Genomic DNA, 9,654 nt, shown 5'->3' on the forward strand with positions numbered 1-9,654 from the left:
CATATACAGCGTCTTAAAACATTTACAGGTTCGCAGGAGGCAGCTTTGATTTTTTGTTCATTTTTAACAGGGAAGACATTATAGGAAGCAATGACGGGGTTAACAAATTACACAGGCGAAGATTTAAACTGCCGCTTGATTTCCCCCATTGTTCATAGTAGTTTTGTAAAGAAAAAAGCCCTAATCTTTCAGCTACCCATGCAAGTGTTCCAGGGTCATCCGGCCAAAGAAAGGGTTAAGTTCTAAGTCCTGGTATGGGTCGATAACTTTATATTCTGGAAACGTTGCTGCCAACGGGGTCATTAGAAAGGCGTTTAAAACAATAAAACTAGTTGCCGCCAGTACAGATTAAATCTCTGGACAGATAATTTCTTTATTTGGGGAAAATAAACATTCAGGTTTGAGGCTGTTCAGGGCTGCCATTCGTTAGAGTAGAAATTGGTCCTTGGAGTGACCTTGTAATCGCCCTACAGACAAAACTAGAACCCAACCTAAAAACAACCCAGCTGTGTTTTTCTAAGGCAATGGTTAAAATGGACTAAATATATTAGCAAAGCCTTTATATTATCTTTTGAACAAGTATTAAACTAGAAAATGTGTGTTCATCTAAAGTAAACTTCTTAAGAAGTAATTTACATAAACTGTAAATACCTTTGCATCCCTTTGTGGAATTTCTTGCTGCACGCATGGATCATACAATCTCCCCGACACCGCACCAAGATGGCAAGGAAGTACCGGTAATTCCTATTGCACAGCCACCCATGCCTCAACCTAACTGCAAAGCATACAGAGCCCCATTTCCCACAAACATTCCCTCCACCCCGGACAGGCTACCTACGGCTGCACCTCTATACCTGCACAGCGTCCCTCCGAGAAGCGCTTGTGGTCTGAAGAAAGCCCTCAATGATACTCGACCTGCCTGTTCTCCTTTTATCGTGACCTAGCTTCTGTTTTGCTTGGGGCTGATAAAACAAGGGCGGGAGATGGATGGTTTGCGAATCACAGCGATCGCCAGCACCAGCCAAAGCCTGCGAGTCACAAGGCAGCCAGAACAATGTACTCTCCTGCACAGCAATCGTTTACATGATCTACTGGAAAAACAGCTTTTAGCCAATTCTCTCACATATGCAAATCCTTTACATGCTCCATATTTACTTTCATCCCTTATTAATTTATGTTTGCAGCTTTGATAAACCAAGTTATAAAAATTATTGCGGAGCGAAGCAAAAACATAGGAAGTTAAATGATATACTGGAAAACAAAGCAGAGCAAGAATTTATCAAATGCCTCAAAAAAAAAACACAAAACAAAAAACTGAATATCCAAATATTGGGATCACACTGCACGCTGGAATCCAAGCCAGAGCTCGCCAAGCCCCCCAAAAAATGAAGGGGATAAAAAAAAAAAAAAAAATCCTGGCCATTGATATGTATGTGGCCGTTGTAATGCCACATACATGAAATATGGCAAAGTCATCAATGAGAATTATAGCTACAGTTCTATAGAGAAAAAAAAAAGTCTAGTACAGGACCAATAAAATAAGGTGTATCCGCAAAATATCAGATCAGCAATGACTGAAATCTGTCTATTTAAAAATAGTATAAAACAGATCATCCGAATACTGCCCAATTCAAGGATCAAAATTCAACTCAGTTCCCAGAATTGCTAAATATAATCACAACGAAGAAAGCAACCTGAAACACATTACACCTTGTGAAAGAGCGCTGTTTTATGTCAATATCAGGAAAACAAGGTGGCCGACAGTACGGGTATTTTCATTGTCAGAGTCATGCTAAGTGGCATTAATGGGAGCACCAGTGGTGGTCATCATACAATACATGGATTTTGGATTAAAATGCCAAGCCTTCTGAGAAAATAAAAACGTACTTTAGAATGATATCCGACCCACCAGTTCTCCGATAATAAAAGCATAAAGATTAGAAATGCTCCACCACCTACTAAACCGAAGTCAAACAATTTAGTTAAAACATTCATATTACCATTAAGCATTCGTAAAATCAGCCGGTACTTGCACTTAGTGCTCGCTATCGCCATGCATTGACAGCTTGTCGCTACAGAAACTGAAAAACTTCCAATTAGTACAATCACGGCTTTGCTCGGATAGAACCTCGAGGGCCTGTCAGAGGCACGTGTAGGCTGTACAGAGCTGTGTGTGCTAAAGTCAAACTTCCCAAAGACGTGCCTTGTATCTACACTATGCATTTAAACCCATTGCTTGAGGCCTGCGACAACACTAAATGGCATGGTGAAAGTATTGTATTGTACTAGGAAGACAACTGTTGTGGTGACTGCGTGGTTACCAGGCGTTCACAACACGCAAAACATATCAGGTTTTTAGCACACGGATCACAGGTAAAGTGAGCAGGACTTCTGGCAAAATTCGCTGGGCAGCATTCAGTCTAAGTTGTACCAAGACTCAATCAGGATGTCTTCTGTTAACACAGTAGAAAAATACTATCTTAATACAAACTCCAATATTCCCCAGCTCCCAGAGCTTACGGAAGCATCCCGAGTAATAAGATTTTCCAAAGCACTTGCTCCGCATAAAAAAAAAAAAAAAGCAGAGAATATGGTGCTTTGTTCTCAGGCGGCTGCCGAGCGCGGACGTTTGCCATTCACGAAGGAGAAATAAAAGACGTTTTTCATTGAAAAGAGTTACTGGAACAGTAAACTGCCCCGGACTATCTCCAGCTCCAGACACCGCCAAAAGAGCAGGGGGAATAGAAAACATTTTAACTTAAATTTGTTTAAGAATTCTATGGGGGGGGGGGGGGATAACTGCCTATATCAGAACAAATGTTTAAAATATTTGCAGCTAATTTCCTTTCAGAAGATCAGCAACATGTAGCTGGTAAGCTCTAGAACTGCAACTCCCACGACATTTATCCTGGTTGTAGTTAAACAGCTGCAAAACTACTCGGTCATATTTTATTTATAGACCAAGCCATGACAGCGCACTTTATAGCGGGAGTTCTATAAGAAATCCCGGACGTGTCACTCCAATCCTTACATTTCCCTCACTAGAATTACCGTATGGCAATTAGATCATTTTAGTAACGCAAAAATGATAAAGCCTGATCAAATAGGGCAGGCTGACATGAGGTTGTGGGGACAGGGATATGGGTTACATAGTGTAGGGCAGGTCAGATAGGTCACAGAAAGGTCAGGTTATGGGTTATATTTGCGCCTGCGCTAGCGCGTTGCCGCTCTTTTTGAGTGGCTCGTGCTGCCTTTTAGTGTCCGCGCGGGTGCCTCGCGCCGCGCTAAAGGGCGGGAATTGCACCTATAAATAGGTGCACTCTGAGGGGAGCGGTCACTTACCTGGCGATCCACTGAGCGATTATCTGCACTGACCGTAAGAGTCTGGTGAGCGGTAGCGAAGTGGTGAACCGAAGAGTCAGCATGGAAGAGCTGATGAAGTTGCTACAGGAGCGGGTCTCGGAGCAGGGAGGAGTGGAGTGGCTTCGTAGATGCCTTTATTCTTCTGAAGTTCCTGAAGAAATGAGTCAAGCGACCCCTGGTGGGGCTGAAGAAGAAGTGCCGGAGGAGGAGCGAAATATTGTAATTCTACCGGCAAGTGTCCCGCGAGAGGGAATCGTCCCGCGAGAGGTCTGCACGGCAGGCAGGTTACGGGACAGGGTCTCTGTCACGGATGATAGACGTGACAGACCCTCAGCAAGTGTCCCGGAATTGTCCAAGAAGAAGAAAAGGCCCGCTTCTCGGGTGAAGGTTTCCTCAAAGCGGCCCAGGAGTGAAGAAGATCCGGGTGAGGGCTGCAGTAAGCAGCTGAATTATCAGGACAGGCGTCAGTCTCTGGCTGTCCCGGTTGCTGGTCAAGATCAACAAGATGTAGCTGAAGGCAGAGCTGGGGATGCTGTGGGTGAGTCCAATGGTGTTTCTGTAAAAAGTCTTAATGATGAAAGGGTTTTGCTGGGCATTTAATGAGAGTCAGTGCAAATGGCCCAACAATTGTAAATTTAAACATGAATGTTCAGTTTGTGCTGGGAATCATCCAGCATTTCGATGTTTTCGGAAGAACTTGCACAATGCAGGAAAAGAGGTATCAAAAGGCAGTGACGCCTGTGAAGTTACTAAATCTGCTCCCCTTTTTAGGCAGGTACAAAAAACCGGCGGATGGCTAAGTTGATTTTTGACGGTTTTAATGACGGTTTTAGAATTCCCATTTATGGTAAGAAAGGTATGGTTTGGGTGGATAATTTGCGGTCTGTTGTGGACAATGAAAATATTGTTAGAGTTAAAATAAGGAAGGAGTTAAGCTTGGGAAGAATAGAAGGGCCTTTCGTAGAGCCTCCCTTTTCCTGCTTTCGTTTATCTCCGCTAGGGTTGGTGCCTAAAAAGGAACCGGGTGCTTTTAGGCTCATTCATCATTTGTCCTTTCCTAAGGGTGATTCATTGAATGACGAGATTGTGAAAGCAGACTAATTAGTGCATTATGCATCTTTTGATGATGCTCTTAAATGGGTTCGTGCTATGGGTAAGGATGCGCTGTTAGCTAAGGTGGATATTGAAGCGGCTTTTCGCTTGCTACCAATTCACCCGGATTGTTTTTGTTCATTGGGGTTTCAATTTGATAATTTATTTTATTTTGATAAATGTTTGCCAATGGGTTGTGCAGTTTCGTGTTTTTATTTTGAAGCGTTCTCTTCATTTTTGGAATGGGTTATAAAAGAAGTTTCTGGTTTTAACTCGATAGTGCATTATTTGGATGATTTTTTATTTATTGGTAAGGCTGGTTCCAATGATTGTTTGTCTATGTTGGAGTCATTTTTGAGTTTATCAAGCTGTTTTGGTGTTCCGTTGGCTGGTGATAAGACGGTTTTCCCAACTACGGAACTCCAATTTTTAGGGATAGTGATAGATACGAATAAGATGTGTTTTCGGTTACCGGTTGATAAGATTGTTAAGATTGTTTATTAAAAAGGTTATAGGTAGTGATAAGTTAAGAGTTAAGGATTTTCAATCTTTGTTGGGTATGTTTAATTTTGCAGCGCGGGTGATGCCGATGGGTAGAGTTTTCGCTAGACATATAGCACGAGCTATTTCGGGTAAGAAGCAGCCGCATCATAGGGTTAGGGTGACTAGACAGATTAAAGAGGATTTAAAAATTTGGGATTTGTTTTTGAGCGATTTTAACGGCTCAGCTATTTGGCAGGAAGAATTTATTGATAGTGATGCGATGGAATTCTTTACAGATGCGGCTAGTTCAACGGGTTTTGGGATTTTCTGGAGAGGGAAATGGGCTGCGGAGGAGTGGCCTACTTCGTGGGTATCGTCAGGGTGGGTTAAAAATATGGTTTTATTGGAGCTTTTTCCGGTAATAGTTGCTTTTGAGCTATGGTCTAAGGATTGGGCGAATAAGAGGATTTTGCTCAATTGCGATAATATGGGGGTGGTGTGGGTGATTAACACTTTGCATGCTAAGTCTATTCCAGTTATCAACTTATTACGAAGGTTGGTTTATTTATGTTTACGAAGTAATATTTGGCTTAAAGCCAGACATATCCCAGGTTGCAGGAACGTTCTGGCTGATGCGCTGTCTCGTTTCAATTTTAAGGTTTTCAGAGCTTTGGCTCCGCAAGCGGACGAAGTGGGGATGGTAGTTCCTGCATATGTATGGGAATTGACTTCACCCAGCTAAGAGAGCTTTTGGCGCAATCTTTATCACAAAATACGTGGAACTGCTATGCCAAGGCTTGGAAGGCTTGGTCTGGTTTTGTGCAGCAGGGGAGTTGGGATATGTTTGAGGGTAGTATTGAGGGAGCGTTAGCTTTTGTGTTTAGTTTGATCAATAAGGGGATGGCTAGGTCTAGTATTGACATGCATCTGGATAGTTGCGCTGGTTTGTTTCAACATCTAGATGCAGTATTAGAGGCCTATAAGAATTTTGGTCATTTTATCATTGTTGCCTGCGTCTAAAGAATTTCTTATGAAAAATGATAAAGATGAAGAAAGACGCAGGCCGGTAGTAAGATCATTTAACAATTGGTCAGGAAAGAAGTGTGCATTTAAGGAATTTTTGGTTAGGCAAGTGCTAAAAGGTTATAGTATTAAGAGTAGAGTTTTGGATAATAGGAAGCCGTTGTCATCAGTAGTTTTAAGGAATTTAGTTGGTGTGTTACATAAAGTTTGTTGGAATAGTTTTGAGTGTAGATTGTTTAGAGCAGCCTTTGTTGTAGCTTTCTTTGGTGCATTTAGAGTTAGCGAGCTGGTGGCGCATAATAAGGAGGGGGGTTCTGGGTTACAGTTTGGAAATGTGCTTTGTTCTGAGCAGTTAAGATTGTTTATAGAAACATCTAAAACAGATAAGAAACGTAAAGGTTTTTGGGTGTCGTTGAATAGGTTGCAGGATGTTGATATCTGCCCAGTGGCGGCTGCTGAGCTTTTTAATGCAGTTAGGCCTGCGGTTACGGGTAATTGGCTTGTGCATCAGTCTGGTTTACCATTAACTAGGTTCCAGTTTCGTAGGGTTTTAAGTTTGGGTTTGAAGGAGTTGGGTTTAGCTGGTGAGAGGTATACATCCCATTCTTTTCTAATTGGGGCTGCGACGGAGGCAGCTTTATTGGGATTGGATGACTCAGTTATTAAACGTTTAGGGAGATGGCAATCGGATCGTTTTAAGTTATATGTTCGTCCTAACCTGTTATAATGATATGTGGTTTTATGTTATTTGTGAATTTTTTGCAGGTCATCAGGCTTTTGTAGTCTGGATTGTGGGGCATTCTTTCGTGTATTGGGCACAGAGAAGAGCGGCGGTACGAAGATATGGCACGAATTTAGGTTTTGATGAAAAGGATTTAGTTATATGTTGGTTGGGTGTACGGGGTTTGCGGGTAGAGCAACTTAAAGAATACTTAGATGACTGTGTTACATGTTTTCCTTGGCCTCATGCCATAATTATACATTGTAGTGGTAACGATATGGGTAAAATGAAGTCATTAGAGTTGATTTGTTATTGTAAAAGTTTAATTTTGTATCTTAAGGAATGTTTTCAGAATGTTTTATTGATATGGTCAGAGATAATCCCTCGGCTTCTGTGGCTTCAAAGGCCAGAATTGAAAGCGTTGGAGAGGGTTAGACGCAAATGCAACAGAGCGATGGAAAAATTTATGTTGGTAGAGGGTGGTTTATCGTTTAGACATACGGAGTTAGAAGGTGGTAGTGTGGGTCTTTATAGGCAGGATGGGGTTCATTTGTCAGATATAGGGAATGACATTTTTAATGTGGACCTTCAGGGTATGGTAGAACAGGCCGTGGTTTGGTGGGGTAGGGCCTCAAATGAAAAATAGTTCATTTGAGGCGGTTGGGGTGAACTGTAATTATTGGTATGCTGGCTGGCTTTCAGGGCGGTTGGCAAGGTTAAAGGTTTATATGGTGCTCTGGGGCTTATGCCAAGGGCTTGTGTTTATTTATATTTATGGTTACAGAGTGAGTTACGGTATATGGGTTTTGTTATACTGGTGAAACTAAATAAAAGCCACGGCCTGATTCATCCAAATTTCAGTGTGTGTGTCTATTTTAATATGGTTTTATTATTTAGCAGTCTTATGTCCCTTACAACCTCATGATAAAGCCTGATCAAATAGGGCAGGCTGACATGAGGTTGTGGGGACAGGGATATGGGTTACATAGTGTAGGGCAGGTCAGATAGGTCACAGAAAGGTCAGGTTATGGGTTATATAAAAAAAAAAAAAAAAATAGGTTATATAACTTTAATTGCATTTGCGCCTGCGCTAGCGCGTTGCCGCTCTTTTTGAGTGGCTCGTGCTGCCTTTTAGTGTCCGCGCGGGTGCCTCGCGCCGCGCTAAAGGGCGGGAATTGCACCTATAAATAGGTGCACTCTGAGGGGAGCGGTCACTTACCTGGCGATCCACTGAGCGATTATCTGCACTGACCGTAAGAGTCTGGTGAGCGGTAGCGAAGTGGTGAACCGAAGAGTCAGCATGGAAGAGCTGATGAAGTTGCTCCCTCCCACCCACCCTTATGTTTATTTATTGTCGTGGCTTTTATCGGGGTAAAGTTGCCCTCTGGGTGAACTGTAATTATTGGTATGCTGGCTGGCTTTCAGGGCGGTTGGCAAGGTTAAAGGTTTATATGGTGCTCTGGGGCTTATGCCAAGGGCTTGTGTTTATTTATATTTATGGTTACAGAGTGAGTTACGGTATATGGGTTTTGTTATACTGGTGAAACTAAATAAAAGCCACGGCCTGATTCATCCAAATTTCAGTGTGTGTGTCTTTATTTTAATATGGTTTTATTATTTAGCAGTCTTATGTCCCTTACAACCTCATGTATTTTGCGGTTTTACTTGCAGTATAGTCTTTCCTACTTGCCAGGGGACCAGATGGCTCACTGGAGGAAGCTTATTAAAAAATGCAATCCTTTCAACGCAGCCTTGCCATATACATTTCGTATAAACGGAAGGAGATATAAGCGGTTGAGGAATCAGACAGTAATATTTACTGTTCAGAGTTAGACCCTTTAGGAATTTAAAAATCAATCACGGACATAAGATGATTAAGATCAGTGAAACTGCTTATAGATTAAATCATTAACATTTGTGTCGGACACAAAAGTATTTTATTTTGACCAAGTAGAAACCATGACTTTCTGAATTTCAAAACAGAAGCACTTGGTTTTATTTTACTGCATGGAGACGGAAGTACGCTTCACAGTTTCATTGGAGTTAGAAAATGAGACTTCTCCTGTTGATAAAGCGGCGGATACATCTGTTACCTGAATAGTCATTATGTAAAAGGAGGACACTTCAAACTTTTGCTTGTCACATTAAAATAAGTTGACAAATGTTATTTGCTGTCTGTAGTTTTGGTTGCATATTGGTTTTGTGCATGTCTAGAGCACAAACACCTGACAGACAATCTAATTACCGATCACCTAGAATTGCTGCCTAACTAAAGTATAAGAGGGTTAACAATTTAGTTTGAAAAGAAGTCATGTACACAAGTACTGCCATAAAAACAGTCAGGCCAGTGAAGTATTTGAGCAGGAAAAGCAACCTAGCATGTCACATGACTAAACAGTCCTCAGAAGAGGAAATATAATGTATTCACACAGACACACACACATATATACCGTATTTGCTCGATTATAAGACGACCCTGATTATAAGACGACCCCCCAAAATCTGAATATTAACTTAGGAAAAAAGAAAAAGCCTGAATATAAGACGACCCTAAAGGAAAAAAGTTTTACCAGTAAATGTTAATTCATGTAAACTATTTTTTTAAATAAAAGCTATGATTGAGAAAAATATTTTTTTTGTTTTTATTTCTTGTATTTTCCAGCCTGTCCCCCAGTTACGCACATCTGCCCCCAGGCTTGCCACACCAATATGGCACTGTGGCCCATGATATGCCTTTTAACCCTCTATATGCCACTGTGCCCCATGGTATGCCTTTTGACCCCCTATATGCCACTCTGCCTCCAGAAATGCCTTATACCCCTATATCCCATTCTGGCATTTAGGGGGTTAAAATGCATATTATGGGGCAGAGTGGCATATAGGGAGGTATAAGGCATTTCAGGAGGCAGAGTGGCATTAAGGGAGTTAAAAGGCATTGTATAGAGCACTCTGCCTCCAGAAATGCCTTATAC

The sequence above is a fragment of the Sceloporus occidentalis genome, unplaced genomic scaffold (assembly GCF_023333645.1).
Source record: "Sceloporus occidentalis isolate IW3139 unplaced genomic scaffold, rSceOcc1.0.p SCAF_93, whole genome shotgun sequence".
NCBI classification, from domain to species: domain Eukaryota; kingdom Metazoa; phylum Chordata; class Lepidosauria; order Squamata; family Phrynosomatidae; genus Sceloporus; species Sceloporus occidentalis.